Raw genomic sequence first — 16,364 nt, 5'->3', positions numbered from 1 at the left:
ATAATGACCATTTTAAAAACAAGCATGATATGAAAAAGACTCTAAAAATGTGCGTTGTGCAGCTTTAGAAATGTCCGTTCTGCTGACAGTTTGGTGTTTTACATAAACGTATTTAATGGACTGCCCAAATTGAGAAACCTCAACTGCAAAATATGCATTTGAATGCTAAATTGATTTATGCGTTAAAATAAATGACTTAGATAAATGTTTGGAACTCTCCTTTTCTATAACCTACATATGACAAAGAAATTATTCTCCATTTCTCATTTGGAGGCCAGGTATTGGAGGCAACAGTCCCTACACTTTCCAAGCTTCCCTTCGGTCATGCACCGCTCGCCATTACCGAAAATCAAAGCATCCTTGTAAGTGCCCAGTTTTCAGGTATGAGGTTCTACACTGAAATGGACTTGTATGAAAGAGTAGGATTGCATGGAATAATGGTCAAGGATCTATCACAAAAGCTTTCTTCCTCGTGTCTTCCTTAGGCTACCAACTGATGAGTTTCATAGTCGACACACCCATTTACTGCCTCTGCCTGATCACCCTTGGAATGAGGCTGGGTTTTGGCAGCTGACATACACTACTTGACTTGACAGGCTCTGTAGCTTTGGTGTGCTTGACAGATTACGTGTGCATATGCCCCATAAGTGGCACAATTACGGCTTATTTGCCATCAAAACATTAACCCTGTACACCTGCCTTTGAAAATTCAAATCATCATGTCCCTTCAGTGATGTTTCCTTTAAGCCCAGTAAGGCTGTGAGAAATATATGGACTAACCAGAGTAGTGTGGCTCCAAAATATTGAGACTTTGGCCATGCTTTGTAAACCACTGCTTAAGAGTGGTGGGATCTTGGTTTGAAACCAGTCACCAGATCGCAAAATAAACTAGGAGAATGACAACTCGTTGCCTCTATAAAGCCCCTTGAAGCGCTTGCTGCTTATTCAATATAGATGAAAAGAACATATAGAAACATCACTTTCAGTTCGGGAAGCAAGGGATGGGATAATGTGTTACTCTGTGTTGGCATCATTACAGCATTGTACTGCTACTTTGAAGATCCACTTTTACACTACCTTTCTTTGCTCAGCAATGATTCAGAAGCCCACAAATCCCTCAGTGGCCCAGGAGACATTTTGCACCGGGATATGGATTTCTGTGATTCTGCATCAGGATATTGACCACACTGGGGACAGCACATGTAAAGTGCTTCACTTTATTTCCCTGCCTTCTTGTCAGTAGACCGATTAGTCTTTTGAAGCAATCATTAACAACTCCTAATATGTAACATGGTTCCCGAACAGCTAATATTATTAGTTTGTTTTGTTATTCTGTTATATAATATGCAATTAGTGATGAACTATTTCTGAAAAAATACATAATACGCTAAATTTTTTAGATTCTGTTCAGATGATAACACACTCCTTGGGCATAATATAAGAGCGTTCGACATTTTCCATCAGAGTCACATGGGTAACTAGTTTTCATATTTTTTTTTTTTTTTTTTTTTTTTTATTTTTTTTTATTTTTTTTATTTCAAGTCATTTTTATTGAAGTAATAAACAAAGAAAAAAAAAGACATTACAATAAGTCTTCCGTTACAGACATTATCAAGTCAGTTGTTGATAGACGATCACAGAAAGGAAAATAAAATGACAATAACATAGAGTAAATCGACTCTAGTTTTCATATTTTCATCTGTGATGCGGCTGGTATGGATATACAACTGCTGGCTGGACACATTTTAAATAATTTGTGAAGCGACTACATGACACAATTTAAAAACCAATATTGCATTGTATATTGATTGCTTCAATCTAACAATTCATATCACAGTTATGTTATCTTTGTTAAAAACATGGAAATATACAGGTTTTTTTTTTTTTACATGCACACCATTTTTTATAAGCGCATTCCCCAGAAGCTTCAGATGTATCCATTTTCAATAATGATACAAATTAAAAAATGACAGCCTTTCACAGAATGCTGCATAAAAAATGTAATTTTCAAAAAAGAAAAAAAAAAAGAAGATTTTCCCGTTAAGCCTTACACATTAAAATAAAAGTGTGGTTTTAGAAATAAAACCGCGAACTGGTAAGTGAAACCTAAACTTTAGCTTGTAGGCCTGGCTAGGCGACTGTTTAAGCAAAGTCCATTGCCAATAGGTCTGGGAGACGGATTCAAAAAGAATCTTTTCGAGGCCCTCTATTACCCAACCGACGTCACTGTGAAGACATATCACTGAGGCAGCTGCCAACACCCAATTCACTCTGTAGAGCTTTACCACTGTCAGGGGTAATGGGATTATCGTGGACGGAGGACCTAATTATGCAGCAAAGTTATCTAAATTATGCATAAAAAAACACAAATTATTATGCTTATTCCCTGACATTACTTTCATCCATTCTAGTTAAAAATAAACGTTTTTATGAAATCTGCAAAGTGGACAGAAACTTATGTGGGAAAATCAGAATTATGTAGTGAAGACTGCAGCCACAGAACCACATAAATCAACTGGCCTTTATCACGGATTTATCATAAATGTGTTTATTAAAGGTAAACAAAACAAAACAAAATCTAATTCCAATCAGCACCCATTATTCTCTCTAAAAAGCAGCTTTTCTCAAAGTGCAGCTAACTAGTCCACAAAAAGCATGTAGTATAAAAAAAATGTAACAGATAACATGTAATGTATGTGTTCTGACCTGGAGAACATACAAAAAATAATACTTAGACCCCTCCCATCCTGCACTCACTCATACATTCTACAAACATACCTACCATACCATTCTTGCACACCACATCCCAGCACTAATATACACACACAAAACAATAAAACTACGAAATGTGTTTCTCTTTTAACCGTTGAGGTGTTGTGGGCTGGGACAACTTCTAGAAAGAGTGCATACTTGGTGGGGGTAGTCTAAGAACCATTTGTCTATGTTCTGTATAGTATGTTTCATTTACAGAGTTTGCTAAATAATTGCTACATGTTGATGTAATGATATGGCAATCAATAGATTTATGAGAGTAATACATGTATTGAGGATACTAAGCAGAATAAAAAAAATGTGTTTAAAAAATGTTAAATACAACATCTTTTCCACAAAGCATGTATATTGTGTAGTGCTTCAGTGCGTCAGAACACATAGTACTATTTAGACATAATAGAAGAAACCCCGGTCGAGTGGTATTTTTGTCTTGCTTAATTGTTTTTTCTCCTTATCCCAGAACTAGAATTAGATTTATAGGGGGTACCTTATCCGTTTGTGTGGATATCTTACAATACTGCCATCTTCGCGTGTTTTAAAAGCATCCCTTCAAGAAGCCGTTTCAAAGTAAGCATGAGATTGTTTTGAAACCCTGTTTTTATAAGGCTAACCTAGCTCCTGGTGTTAAAAGTCGAAAGTAACAATGAACTAAAGATTAGGTCAAAAAGCAGATGGTATTTTTTCACACTGAGCGCCCTACGATGAGAGGTTTTCTGCTTTGTTGCTGGGACGGATTGTGGTGTAGCTGTCTAGTGTACCGCGTACGTCATACTGTGACGTAGGCGGATATCCGGCGGCGGCCATGATCGGCCTTGGCGCGCGGACTTCGTGGGATTTAGGAGCGCGATTACGGCGCTCCCGGTAAAAGAATTAAAGTTAAATAAAGAATACCACTCAACACCCCCAGAGTCTCGAGTGGTTTGTGCAAGCTAGAGTGGGGGTCTCCTACAACTTTACAATTGCGACGAGGCAGTGACGGTGCCGGCTGACTCAGGGAGGCACCCAGAACCCACAACAGGGCAGGGACTACAGCCTGCCCAGCCCCCACTCGCCTGCACGTGTATTAAGCGGACCCTGTCCGGACACCTGAGTACCGGGAGCGTGGCAGAGACACCGCGACCACGCAGCAAGACCACAGTGCCACACCATCAAAGCAGAGGCGCCCACCAGGGCCACCACGAACGTCACGTGACGAAGCCACCAGACGACGCCACGCAGCCTGCAGCGCAGGTGGATTGGCGAGGGAGCACAACAAGTTAGGCCCTCGGTAGGCTGGCGCACAAGGGCGACAACCCAGAGGGGGTGGAAAGTAGCCCCCAGGAAAACCGCGTGACAGCTGAGCACGAACACCTCGGCACAGGCCCTCAGGAAGGCGCAGAAGTCCCAGAGCCACGAGCCAATGAGACCAGGAACATGTGCGCGCAAAATTTTTTATTGACGAACCCCGTGCCCCTCTTGCCCAAAGTTGGGGAACCAGAGATGCCCTGGGAGGACTGGAAACCATACTTCCTCAACTACCTATCGGCATTAGAATAGGAAGGGGGAGAAGAGTTCACTAGCGAACGACGCAAGAAAATACTACTACATAACCTGGGCCCAGCAGGTCAACGTCAATACCTCCACCTAGTGAAAAAGGAAAGACCAGCCGCAGACACTGACGTGTTCCAGCATGCCTTAGAGGATCTAGATGCGCACCACCGTCCTGTCGTATGCACAGCCATAGACCGATACAATTTCTTCCAATGAAAACAGGTAAAGGGAGAAACAGTAGACTAATACGTGGCAGCGCTACAAAAATTATCCGTCACCTGTAAGTTTGGCGCCCTACAAGAGGAATTAATAGGAGATCAGATAATTATGCACACAATCAACACGTCCGTACAAGAGAAGCTGTGGGTAAATGGCGATGCACCCCTAAAGGAAGTCGTGGCCTTAGTGAACAAAGCGGAGATGTCGAAAAGGTGCGCAGAAGCAGCCAAACAGGAACACAGCCACGCGGCGGTGTACAAAGTGTTGGACAGGAAGACGACGGAAACTAAAGAGAGCACGGGCCAAAGAGGAACACGCAACAAGAAGAGATTCACAACCAAACCCAACAGATCGCAAGGATTCCGGAACTATAACACAGACGTGTGATACAGGTGCGGAAGCAACACACACGCGCCCAGCGACAAAGGGTGCCCAGCGTTCGGTGCCAAATGTTCCTATTGTGGGGTCATGGGGCACTACGAGAAGGTTTGCAGGAGGAAGACATCCAGAAGCGAAGTAAAGTACATTGCGCCAGACTCACACAAAGAGAATGAAGAGGAGGAGACCGAGGAGGACGATGAAATCCTGATGGTGGGAGAGCAAGTTCTGGGATTGGAGTGCGCAGCAGATAAGAAGCCCAAGTGTGAGATGACGATAGGAGACATACCAATCACCATGGTGGCAGACTCTGGATCACCATACACGATCGTTCAGAGAAGTGTGTGGGAGAGAGAGTTCGCACCCAAGACCAACCAACACCTACTGCCATCGGACATCCACCCGGTGACGTTCACGGGCGAACCTATCCCAATGGTGGGATATTGCCGGATGCCATTCGAATTTAAAGGTAGAACAACAGGAGGAAAACTATACGGGCCGAGAAGGAGCCGTCCGTGTTGGGCTGGAGAGACCAAGGAGCCCTCGGAATAAAGCTAAACCCGGGAGGACGCACACAAGTCCTCATGACAACAGACACACTCGATAAAGGGGCGCAAAGATGGCGAGAAGAATACCCAGCCGTGTTCCAAGAAACCATAGGGCGTATGGCAAAATTCACGCACAAAATCTGCTTGAAAGAAGGGGCCCAACCCTCATGCCACAAGGTGCGCAACATTCCGTTCAGATGCAGAGCTGTAGTACAGGAGGAACTACAGAGGTTGGAAGAGAACGGGGTAATAGAAGCAATCAACAGCGTGAGTGGTTGGCGCCATTGGTGGTTGCCCAGAAGCCAAACGGAAAGGTGCGATTGTGCGTGGATCTCCGCGAGCTGAACAAGAACATTATCGTGGACAAGTTCCCGCTCCCCAAAATAAATGAAATGCTGGCAAAGACCAGGGGAGTGCGGTGGTTCACCACAATTGACTTGACATCAGCGTACCATCAGGTAGCGTTACACAAATCATGCAACCACCTCACAGCGTAAGGATATCTTTTCTTCTCAGCGGTGGATTGCTAATGCTTTCTATACTCCGCAAGAGATAGTGACAAAAGGTGTCGCAATATTGGTTAGAAAGGGGGTTAATATCTCTATGGAAGAAAAGGTGGCGGATAAGAGTGGAAGATGGGCAATAGTGAAATGGAGGGTGGTCGGGGAACAGCTAGTAGTGGTTGGTTATTATGGGCCAAATGTAGATGATGAAACCCCTCTGGATGAGTTAGCTGCAGAACTGTTGAATTTCTCTGGTAAAATAATCATGGCGGGAGATTTCAATGTTGTGTTAGATCATAAATTAGACAGGTCGAATAATAGCAGGGCAATAGTAAATAGCAAGATGGCAGCTAGGATAAAACTTCTTATTGCTCAGCAGGGCCTTTGTGATATTTGGAGAATAAAAGCAGGGCAGAAGGTAGGGTACACTTTTCATAATAAGAAATATAACCACAAGTCCCGTATAGACTATTTTTTGCTTGACATAAGATTGAAGGAGGAGGTTGCAGAAGTGGAACATCTGGGGGCGCACCTCTCTGACCATTCGGCTGTGGCTTTGAAGTTAATATTAGGAGCGGAGGGTTCGACTTCAACTTGGAGGCTGGACCAGACAGTCCTCTTAGATTTGGAATATGTAGGTATCTTGAGGAGTGAGATACAAGCATTTTTTGAGGTTAATGAGGGTTTGGCTAAAGCGGAAGTTGTTTGGGACACCTGTAAGGCTTTTTTTGAGAGGGAGGTTGGGAGCACAGGGCGCCAAGAGGAGAAGATTATACCGGAGGAAAGTTCTGGATTTGGAGATGGAAATTCGCACATGGGAGGAGGCAGGTGTAGGTTCGGGGGGGGGGGGGGGACACTGGGTGAGGAGGAGGTAAAGAACAAGTTGTTTGAGTTAAAGTTAGAATTAACATCTATATTGTCACAAAGAGTTAAGGAAAAATGGGAGGCTAGTCAGCTAGCGCATTTTTCCTATGGTGAAGGGTGCAGTAAATTGTTAGCTTGGAAAGCTAAAAAGGACTTGCTTCGGAATCAAATTAAGGGGGTTAAGACTTTAGCCACGGGGTCTCTGATTACTGATAGCAAAGGGATAGCAGAAGCCTTCCACACATTTTTTGAGGATATATATAGGGAGGATTTACACCCGAGGCTAGAGGAGATAGAGGGATGGCTGCTGGAGGTAGAGCCACTTGCTGAGGATCTGAAGGTGGTGCTAAATAACGACATAATGATAGAAGAGGTGGTCAAGGTCATTAAGGAGAGTAAAAGGGGGAAGGCATCAGGACCAGATGGCCTCCCCTCTGAAGTCTATAAGACCCTAGTAGAAGAAGTGGCTCCGGTATTGTGTAACTTATTTAATCAAATCTTTATGGGCGGAGCAGCTATACCGAGTACATGGAATGAGGCTATTATTTCTTTGCTACTTAAACCTGGCAAGTCCCCCAGATCGTTAGATTCGTACAGACCTATATCACTCCTTAATTGTGATTATAAGTTCTTCACGAAGATTCTCGCTGATAGGTTAAGTCTAGTGATTCCTAAGCTGATAGATCAAGATCAAAAAGGCTTCATTAGGGGTCGTTATCTAAAAGAACTAACTTTTGCTCTCATTGGCATTATAGACATGGCAGTCACAAACGATCTTCCCTTGGCGGTAATCGCTTTAGATGCCGCCAAGGCTTTTGATCGAGTTAATTTTGTTTTTCTAAAAACTCTTTTACAACATCTTAATTTGGGAAAGAGATTTACTGACTCTATCTTTTCGCTCTATGACTCTCCAACATCCAGGGTTCTGGTTAATGGATTATTGGTTGGTTGATAGCTTTATTTCGATATGCAGGTATCATAAAAGCATTACAAAATATATAAAAACAGCACATCATCAAAGGACTGTACATTTAAAAACAAAAGAAATACAAGGTAGCAATAAGATCAGCAATAAATTATTTAAAAGTATATTAAATAGATAGGGACAGTCTTTTTAAACGGATCAACCAAGCCCATTTTAAAAATTTAGATACAGCACAAACGACCCGAGAGGATGTATCAAATAGTAAAATCCGTAAAGCCACCAGATGCTGGCGAGTACCCAATTGTCTAGAAAGTGGTTTCAGCCAGTGGGATCTTGGGAGGGTGTAATCTGGACATTCAAAAAGGAAGTGAATCACAGTTTCGGGCCTATTAGTACATAGGGCGCAGTAGCGTGAAGCCTGCGCAGGCATGTTCCATCTAGAGAGGCGGTCATTTAGAGGTAATGTACCTAATCTAAATTTGATGAAAAGACCCCGGTCCATAGGTGCCGTAATTATGTCCAGATAAGGCTCAAGGGCAACAACGTCTTTTATTTGCAAATAAGCTGCGGTGGAATTGCAGTGACGCTGATTGCTGATGAGCTTAGCAGAGACCCATTCCCAATACAGTTTTTTTAGGGTCGCTTTCGGGGGGGCACAGTGGGTGGACCAGCACGACCCCAAGCCTAGGTCCCCTAAAAGATTTTTAATATCCCTAAGCCATTTGATCTTGTTGGAGCCGTCCAAGCCCATCATCTCTGACAACCCGTCTGCGTATGATTTTAATTCCGGAACCCTCCACAGACGAGCCCAAAGGAGGAGAGGCCGTAAACGGGCCTGGTCCTTGATTGCTTTACAACCCGTATCCAAAAGCACAGGAACTGTCGGGGTGCTCATCGGGATGGCCAAGAGGTCCTTTAAAAATTTATTCTCTGCCTTGGTCAAAGCCTCCACGTTACCTAAGCCCCAAAGCTCAGCCCCATAAAGTGATGCGGTTACAGCTCGGGCTTTGTAAATATCTATTATTGGAGCTACACATTGTTTAGATGAATTATTGTACTCCTTCAACAGCGCTCCCCCCACCCTTTTATGACTGATGGTCATTTTGTTTATATGGGGAGTCCAGCTCATGACATCACTCATTCGAATTCCCAAGTAGTCAAATTCTGACACTCTTTCCAGAGGGATAGAGTTCAGAATAGGAGGGCGGCCAAGCTTACGGGGTGGGTGCATAATTAAATATTTGGTCTTATCCACATTGATGACAAGTCCTCTTTTTGTACAGAAGTCCTGGAAGCGGTTCAAAAGCTTCTGGAGCCCCTGGGGGGTTTTGGAAATGAGGAGGGTGTCGTCGGCAAACAACAGGGTTGGAATCCTAGTGCCCCCCAAGGAGGGAGCGTCTGCTGGTTCGCCAAGCAGGTGCTCTACCACCCCATTCACATACAGGGAAAATAGGGTGGGAGCTAGTACACAGCCCTGCCGGACGCCCCTAACGACCGGGATCCTATCGGTCTTTTCCCCATTTAATCCCCATCGCACCTGAGCATAGTTGTCATTATGCAGTTTGATGAGGAGCATTAAGATGTAAGGGGGCATCCCAAGACCATACAACACCCTCCAAGGTTCCTCCCTACAAACCAGGTCAAAGGCAGTCTTTAGGTCTATGAAGGCCAAGTAAAGACTGCCTTTGCCCAGCTCCACCACCTTCCAATAAAGTAACAGGAGTCTAAAGACTTGCTCGATAGTTCCTGTACCTGAACGAAAGCCAGCTTGCATATCGGACAATATGTGGTTGTCATCCACCCACTGGAGAATCCTCCCTAGAATGGCTTTACCCGCTAACTTCTGGGTTGCGTCAATGAGGCTTATTGGCCTATAATTTCCCGGTGAGTCCCGACAACCCTTTTTAAAAATTGGGACCACCTCAGCCCCTTTCCAAGACTCAGGCACAGAACCTCCCTCGAGGATAGCATTAAGGAGGCCAGAGATCAACACCCCCCATTCGCCCGGGTAGGCTCGAAGAAGATCCCCTGGCAGCCCGTCAGGACCAGCTGCTTTAAGTGGTGTTAGAGATTTAATCAAATTTGTGACCTCCCGTACGGAGAAGAGGTCAGTGCCTCTATCCACGGGTGAGGGGGGAGGAAAAAAGGGTCGTTAAGTGTGCCTTCTTCGGCAGAATAGAGAGCCTTAAAATGGTTATACCACGCCTGGGCAGTGATAGTACAAGTCCTCAAGGTATCATCTGGACGGTTTCTGCTACCCACCAGGTCCCAGAACCCTTTGGCGTCTCTCCCTCGACTGGCGACCAGGAGGTCCTGCCAAAAGCTATCCTCCCATTCCTTTTTGGCATTTTTTAAACAGTGTGAGTAAAGCCTTCTGGCCTCCCTAGTCCTGGTTTGTGATTTGGATTTAACCGCTTCAACAAGCAGTGTCTTTGCTTCCCTGCAGCTGCGATTAAACCAACCCAGTCTAGCCCGGGCCGTAGTTTCTTCCCATTGGGTCTGGCTGGGACAGTGAACAGATTGGTTAGCGCCTGAGTTAGGTTACAAAACCTGTTGGACACCCCACCACCTCACCCTCAAGAGAGTCAGAGTTATCTAGTGCTGCCGCTAGGAACCGCGTTATGGAGGATGTTATCTCGACTGAGAGCGACAGCCTTGCCCACTTTAGCCGACGTCCACAGTTAAGAGACAGATGACAGGTCCAAGACGGCGGCACATGGGGTTCTATTCCTTAAACCTTCTAACCACCAAGGAGTCATGGAGTCATGGCAAGAGAGAGCAGGTTGTGATCGCTCTCGAAGGAGGGTATAATCTCCATGTCTTTGACCGAACTCCATAGGTTGGCGTCAAGCAAAATATAATCGATTCTTGACGTATGGCTGGGCCCATTATATGTATGTGCTCCCTTTTTGTCCGAATTAGTCCTACCATTAAGGGCCCTCAGGTCAAACTCCATTGATAGGGAATTTATCTGGAGCGCCACTTCCGTCCATCTTTTAATAGGGCTGATCTCTAAAGCCGGTATCCCCCTCCTGTAGTCGACATCCTCTTGATCTTGTGTAACATCTGAGCCAAGAGGCTCAAATGTGCAATTGAGGTCGCCCGCTACCAGGGTACAGGACTTGTAGGGAGAGGATCGGAGCAGGCCCTCAAGGCGGGTTATAGTAGGGGATGCTCTATCCCCCTTGATGCCACGTGCATAGATGTTATAGATGTTTAGAATAACACGGCCCTTAGGGGATTTGAGGATGATATTAAGGAGATCCGGACACTTTGTGTCGTGTTCCTCCATCCTACAATTGAGTGAGGAGGCTACCCAAACAAGGAGGCCTCCCGAGGGACGACCCCTACCAGTTTTTGAGTGTACATCTGGTATATGATGGGATGACTATCCTGCCTTATGAGGGGGCTCCCTACTCCAGGTTTCCTGGAACAGACATATGGAGTACTCCTCCACAAGTGCGTTCCAGTCGGGCAGGGCCAGTTTCCTGTCCAGACCAGCCACATTCCAACTGAGAACCCTAACAAGTGGGTCCGCCACAGCCGCAATGCTACTGGGCTCGACAGGGCCCTCCATGACTGTGTCTCCCGAGGGAGAACAGGCAATGGCAGGCTCAATTTGAACCCTCGCCACCCCTGCTTCACATGTTTCGCCTAGGGCGACCTGCTCCCCTGGAGTAGGCAGTGTCTCGTTTCGTACTACAGATCTGGAGTTCTTAATATTAAGTATTCTGTCCACTCTGTTAATTCTTCCCCTACTAGTATTCAGGTGATCAAGGGTTTGTCAACATCCCCACCCTAGGTTATGCCAACCACCCGAAGGATTACAGATCGGGCCAGTGATATGGTTATAGTACTGTGGTAGTGGAGCTGATGTAATGATCCCTGGCCACGAACAACTTGGGGGGTAATTTTGCTCATTAAACAGACTTATCAAAACACTGGTAGGACGTGGGTAAAAAAAAGTAAGGTCAACAATACCAATTCCTCCATTACTTGTGCCCCAACCCTGTCTTGTTAGCCATCCTGCCACCCATGGATTATTAACTCCACCCGTGCAAATTATGGGCGGGACGAGACAAGGGTGTCCTCTGTCACCACTACTGTTTAATTTATATAAAGAACCACTGGCTGGCAGAATAAGGAGCTCAAACAGGATTCCGCCTTTTGGGGTGGCAAATTGGTAAAAAAAAAATAGGCCTTTATGCAGATGATATTGTTATTTTCTCCTCAAATCTGCATGACTCTTTGCATGCCCTGACAGGTATTACCAAGGACTTTGGAGCGGTCTCTGGTTACAAGATCAACCAGGAAAAAACTGAGATTATGGCTTGGAACTTGTCCTCAGAGGGGTTAGTCACTAAGGCGGATATGAGATACCTTGGAGTGAGGGTTACTCACAATATTGCGGATTTGGCGAAAACAAATTTCTTTAGAGTTAAACAAGAAGTTTCGGCCATGCTTAAAGGATGGATGAATTTACCTTTGTCGTTATATGGCAGAACCAATTTAGTGAAGATGATGATCCTGCCAAAGGTAACTTTTCTGTTTGAGGTTATTCCGCTTGGATTTCGAAAGGAGTGGTTAGCCAAGCTCCAGAGCGAGATAGCTTCTTTTATTTGGACATCAAAGGGGTCACGACTTTCGTGGAAAAAAATAAGAAGGAGGCTTAGTAAAGGAGTATTGGCTGCCCCGGACTTGCAAATTTATGCATGGGCTTTTGGGTTGAAAAATTGTAGGATGCTATTGGGTACCCGCTTTCAGTCACCAATAGGAGACTTATTTGGTGTGATGTTAAAGAATGGTGGTTATACGGACTTTGGTTTTTTGTATAAGTTCCCAGATCCTAAGTTTTTTAAAAAGGTTAGGTTGAAAGTTCTATATGATCTGGCGGAGATGTGGTACAAGATTAGGAAATTCTTAAAGATACCATATTTGAGTTGTATGGCTCCAATATGGGATTCACCAGGTTCTCCGCCGTGGACAAAGGATTTATTGGCAATTCCACTAAAGAGAGAGGGCTCAGTTCGGAGATGGAATGACCTGTTTCAGGAGGGGAATTTGTTGGCATGGAGTGAATGCCAACAAAGGTGGGGGCAAGTCTTCTCAAGGTATAAATACTTGCAGATTCAGAGCTGGGCGAAGGGCTTCGAAAACCGAATTGGAACACAAAATGACTTTGAGGAAAAATTGGCGATGGAGGGGTCTTTTAAGAAGGAGGTGGCCTTGTGGTATTGGTCAATGTTGGAGATGGAAGATGGCCCCTTCTTACTTCCGGAGGTCCTGTGGGAGCAAAGCTTGCCAAAGATTGCAACGGAAAACCAATGGCAAGTATCTATGGCTATACTATACAGAGTGGTTAAACCTGCGAATTTAAGGAGAAACCTTCTGTTCACAATCCACAGGGCCTACTTGACTCCGCGCAGATTGACGAAACTTAAATCAAGCGGAGTGGTGGAGTGCGCAAAATGTAAGACCCCCAACGCCGAGGACCTCCATATGTTTGTCTTTTGCTCGGAGATAAGAGGCTTTTGGCAAGATGTGAGTAACTGTTTATCTCAAGCTCTGAACCTGCAAATAGAGGTAAGCCCCGAACTTATAATTACTGGGAGGAATGACCTAGAGGAAGATAGAATTAATGACAATGTGAAATTGATTTTTTATGCTATATTACTGGCAAGTAGAGAACTTTGTAAGCTGTGGGTCTCTCCCATCTCTCCAAATGTTTTGGACTGGATAAAGTCAATGAGATATACAGCCAAATTAGATATGTTGAATCACACCGGCAAAAAAAAAACTAGCATTTTGGGTACCGTTTCTACTACGTTTTGGGTGATTGGGCATGTGGGAAATTTTGAATTGTTTATCGAACAAAGCAACATCAATCCTATGATTAAGCCCTACGCCTATCTCGCTAGTATTTGGGTTGACACTCAGGCTCCAGGAATGACGATGATATGGGCACACCGGATGGGTCAAATGGCATTAAGGGTCTGGATAATTCGCTGGCCGGACTCTGTGGAGGTGAGCCCGATGCCTCTTCCTCGACACACTAGCGTATGAGATACAAAAAACCCAGCAGGTGGAACAGTTAGTAAACTGGGTGGCGAGTTGGCTAATGAGGATATATAAAAAAAAAATGTTTTAAAAACCACCTCACAGCGTTCATTACTCCATTCGGCTGTTATAAATTCTTAAGGATGCCGTTTGGGTTGGCCTCAGCGGCCACTGTATTCCAAAAGTTGATGTATCGTCTGTTTCATAAAATGGAAGGCATCCAGTTTTTCCAAGATGACATATTGTTGATGGGGACCACACGAGAAGATCACGACAGAAAAGTGAAGACAGTACTATCTACATTGATGCAGAATGGGCTGACAGCCCAGTGGGAAAAGTGCAAATTCGGTGTGAATTCTGTCACATACTTGGGGCGCGAAATCAGCAATCGGGGAATCGAACCGAAAGCCTCGAACGTGACAGCGATCAGGGACTCTCCCACCCCAGGGAACAAAGAAGACATCCGAACCTTCCTGGGGATGGCAGAGTTCTATAGTAAGTTTGTTCCCCACTTTGCCTCAAAAACCCACTGTATGCGACAACTATTGAAGGACAAGTCAACGTTCGAGTGGACCGAAACAGAACAGAGGTAGTTTGAAGAAATGAAACGGAACATCTGTGAAGCCGTGCCCATACAAGGGTTGGACCAAGACGCCTTGACTATATTGACCACAGACGCCAGCGACCGTGGATTAGGCGCAGTACTGACGCAACGCACGGACGAAGGAGGGAGTGCCACGATAAGCTTTGCATCAAGGGCCCTGGCCCCGAACGAGCAAAAGTTCAGAGTCGTAGAAAAAGAAATGCTGGCGGCGGTATGGGCAATGGAGAGGTTTCGGCAGTTTCTGTGGGGCGGAAAGTTTTTACTACGCACTGACCACAAACCCTTAGTGAAAGCGCTCACGTCGAGCGGACACGACCACGCGACGCCCAGGATAGCAAAAATTACGTTGAGACTACTAGACTATGTGTACGAGGTCGAGTACATACCAGGCCACAAAAACAAGGTGGCAGATTTCTTGAGCAGAGCGGCGTCCAAAGAGAGAGCCGAAGACCAGCCCTGCAGCGAATGGAAGACTTCGCCATAGCGACAACAGGGGACCCTGAAAGAGCCATAAGTGCCCAGGAATGGGAAACGGAGTATCCCAAGGATAGTACGCTCAACGCAGTGAAGTCATACGTGACCACAGGGTGGCCGGACAAGAGGCTGCAGGAACATAGCGTAAAACAATATTGGGAAGTCCGAGAGGAACTCTCCATAGGCGACAATCCATGTTTCCTGCTGAGGGGCGCCAAAGTAGTCCCCCCACAGTCCTTGACAAACCAACTCCTAGCTATAGGGCACGAAGGACATCTTGGCATCGTCAAGAGCAAATGGAGAATGAAAGAAGACTACTGGTGGCCAGGGATGGACCTACAAATTGAGAAATATGTCCGTGCATGCGAACAATGCAGCAATGCTGACAAGACCCAAAGGATGCTACGTCCACCCCTTGGGAAGTACGACTGCCCAGAAAACCCATGGGAAGAAATATCCATAGACATTCTAGGGCCCATTCTGGATGGACAAGGCACGCCAAAATATATCACCGTACTCAGATAGATACTCGAAGTGGCCAGAAGTAGACATCACAGAAAACACAGAAACAGAAACCATACTGGCCTTTCTTACGGATACCTTCATAAGGGAGGGTATACCCAAAGGAATACTAAGTGACAATGGGCCGCAGTTCGTCTCAACCAAATGGAAGGCGTATATGGAGAGGAACGGCATAGCCGTGAGGCGCACACCGATATACCACCCCGCAGGAAACAGCCTCGATGAACGATTCAATAGAGTGATCATGGGGTCGGTCCAGGCAGCCATCAGCCAGGGCAAGGATTGGGAAAAGGAAATAAAAAGGCTTATGTGGGCCTACCGCATAACCCCTACGGCCACAGGGTACAGCCCGTTCAGGATTCTGAGAGGGCGTGAACCGTTCACCAAGGACAACGTCGCATGGAAACACCGGACAGTTCAAAGCCACTGGTCACCGGCCGTGGTCCGAAAGAATTTGGAGAAGGCTCAGTCGGTGTACGCTGAACATTGTAAAGAGGAACAACACCAAAGAAGCCACGTTGGAGAGAGGAGAGTGAGTAAGAGTAAGGAATCCCATAGTGAAGAAGAAGGGTGACAGCAAATTCACCCCACCATTGCAAGTCATGGAACCGTACTCAAGATCAGCACTCCTCAGCGACGGCAAGGTATGGTCTCAAGACCGGATGGCGAAGTGCAACCGCGTCGAGAATTGGAACAACGTACGAGAGGTGAAAATGGACACGCCGAGGAAGGAGGAGCCTCCTGGGAGCAACAGGGAAGGAGAAGAGGCCGTGAAACACAGGACAGGCCCGGCTACGGAAAATGCACCATGGGTACAGGCAACGACCCAAGAATCGGCGAGAGTAGAACTGGAAGAACAGACTGAGGGTGAAGGTCGGGACACTGGGGACACACAGAACTGTGAACTCACACAACAGTCTCCCATCAGAGGAACACACTGTACACAGACACACAGAGGCAGGAAGATC

General features: G+C 45.6%; 1 protein-coding gene across 4 annotated transcripts in view; it reads right to left on the bottom strand.

The window, feature by feature from the left end:
* The window catches only part of HECTD4 (HECT domain E3 ubiquitin protein ligase 4), a 2,216,728-nt gene that overhangs the window by 2,076,881 nt on the left and 123,483 nt on the right, over positions 1 to 16,364 (bottom strand). The window lies entirely within an intron of this gene.

The sequence above is a fragment of the Lissotriton helveticus genome, chromosome 11, assembly GCF_964261635.1.
Source record: "Lissotriton helveticus chromosome 11, aLisHel1.1, whole genome shotgun sequence".
NCBI lineage: Eukaryota > Metazoa > Chordata > Amphibia > Caudata > Salamandridae > Lissotriton > Lissotriton helveticus.
This window is presented reverse-complemented; position numbering and strand designations above follow the sequence as displayed.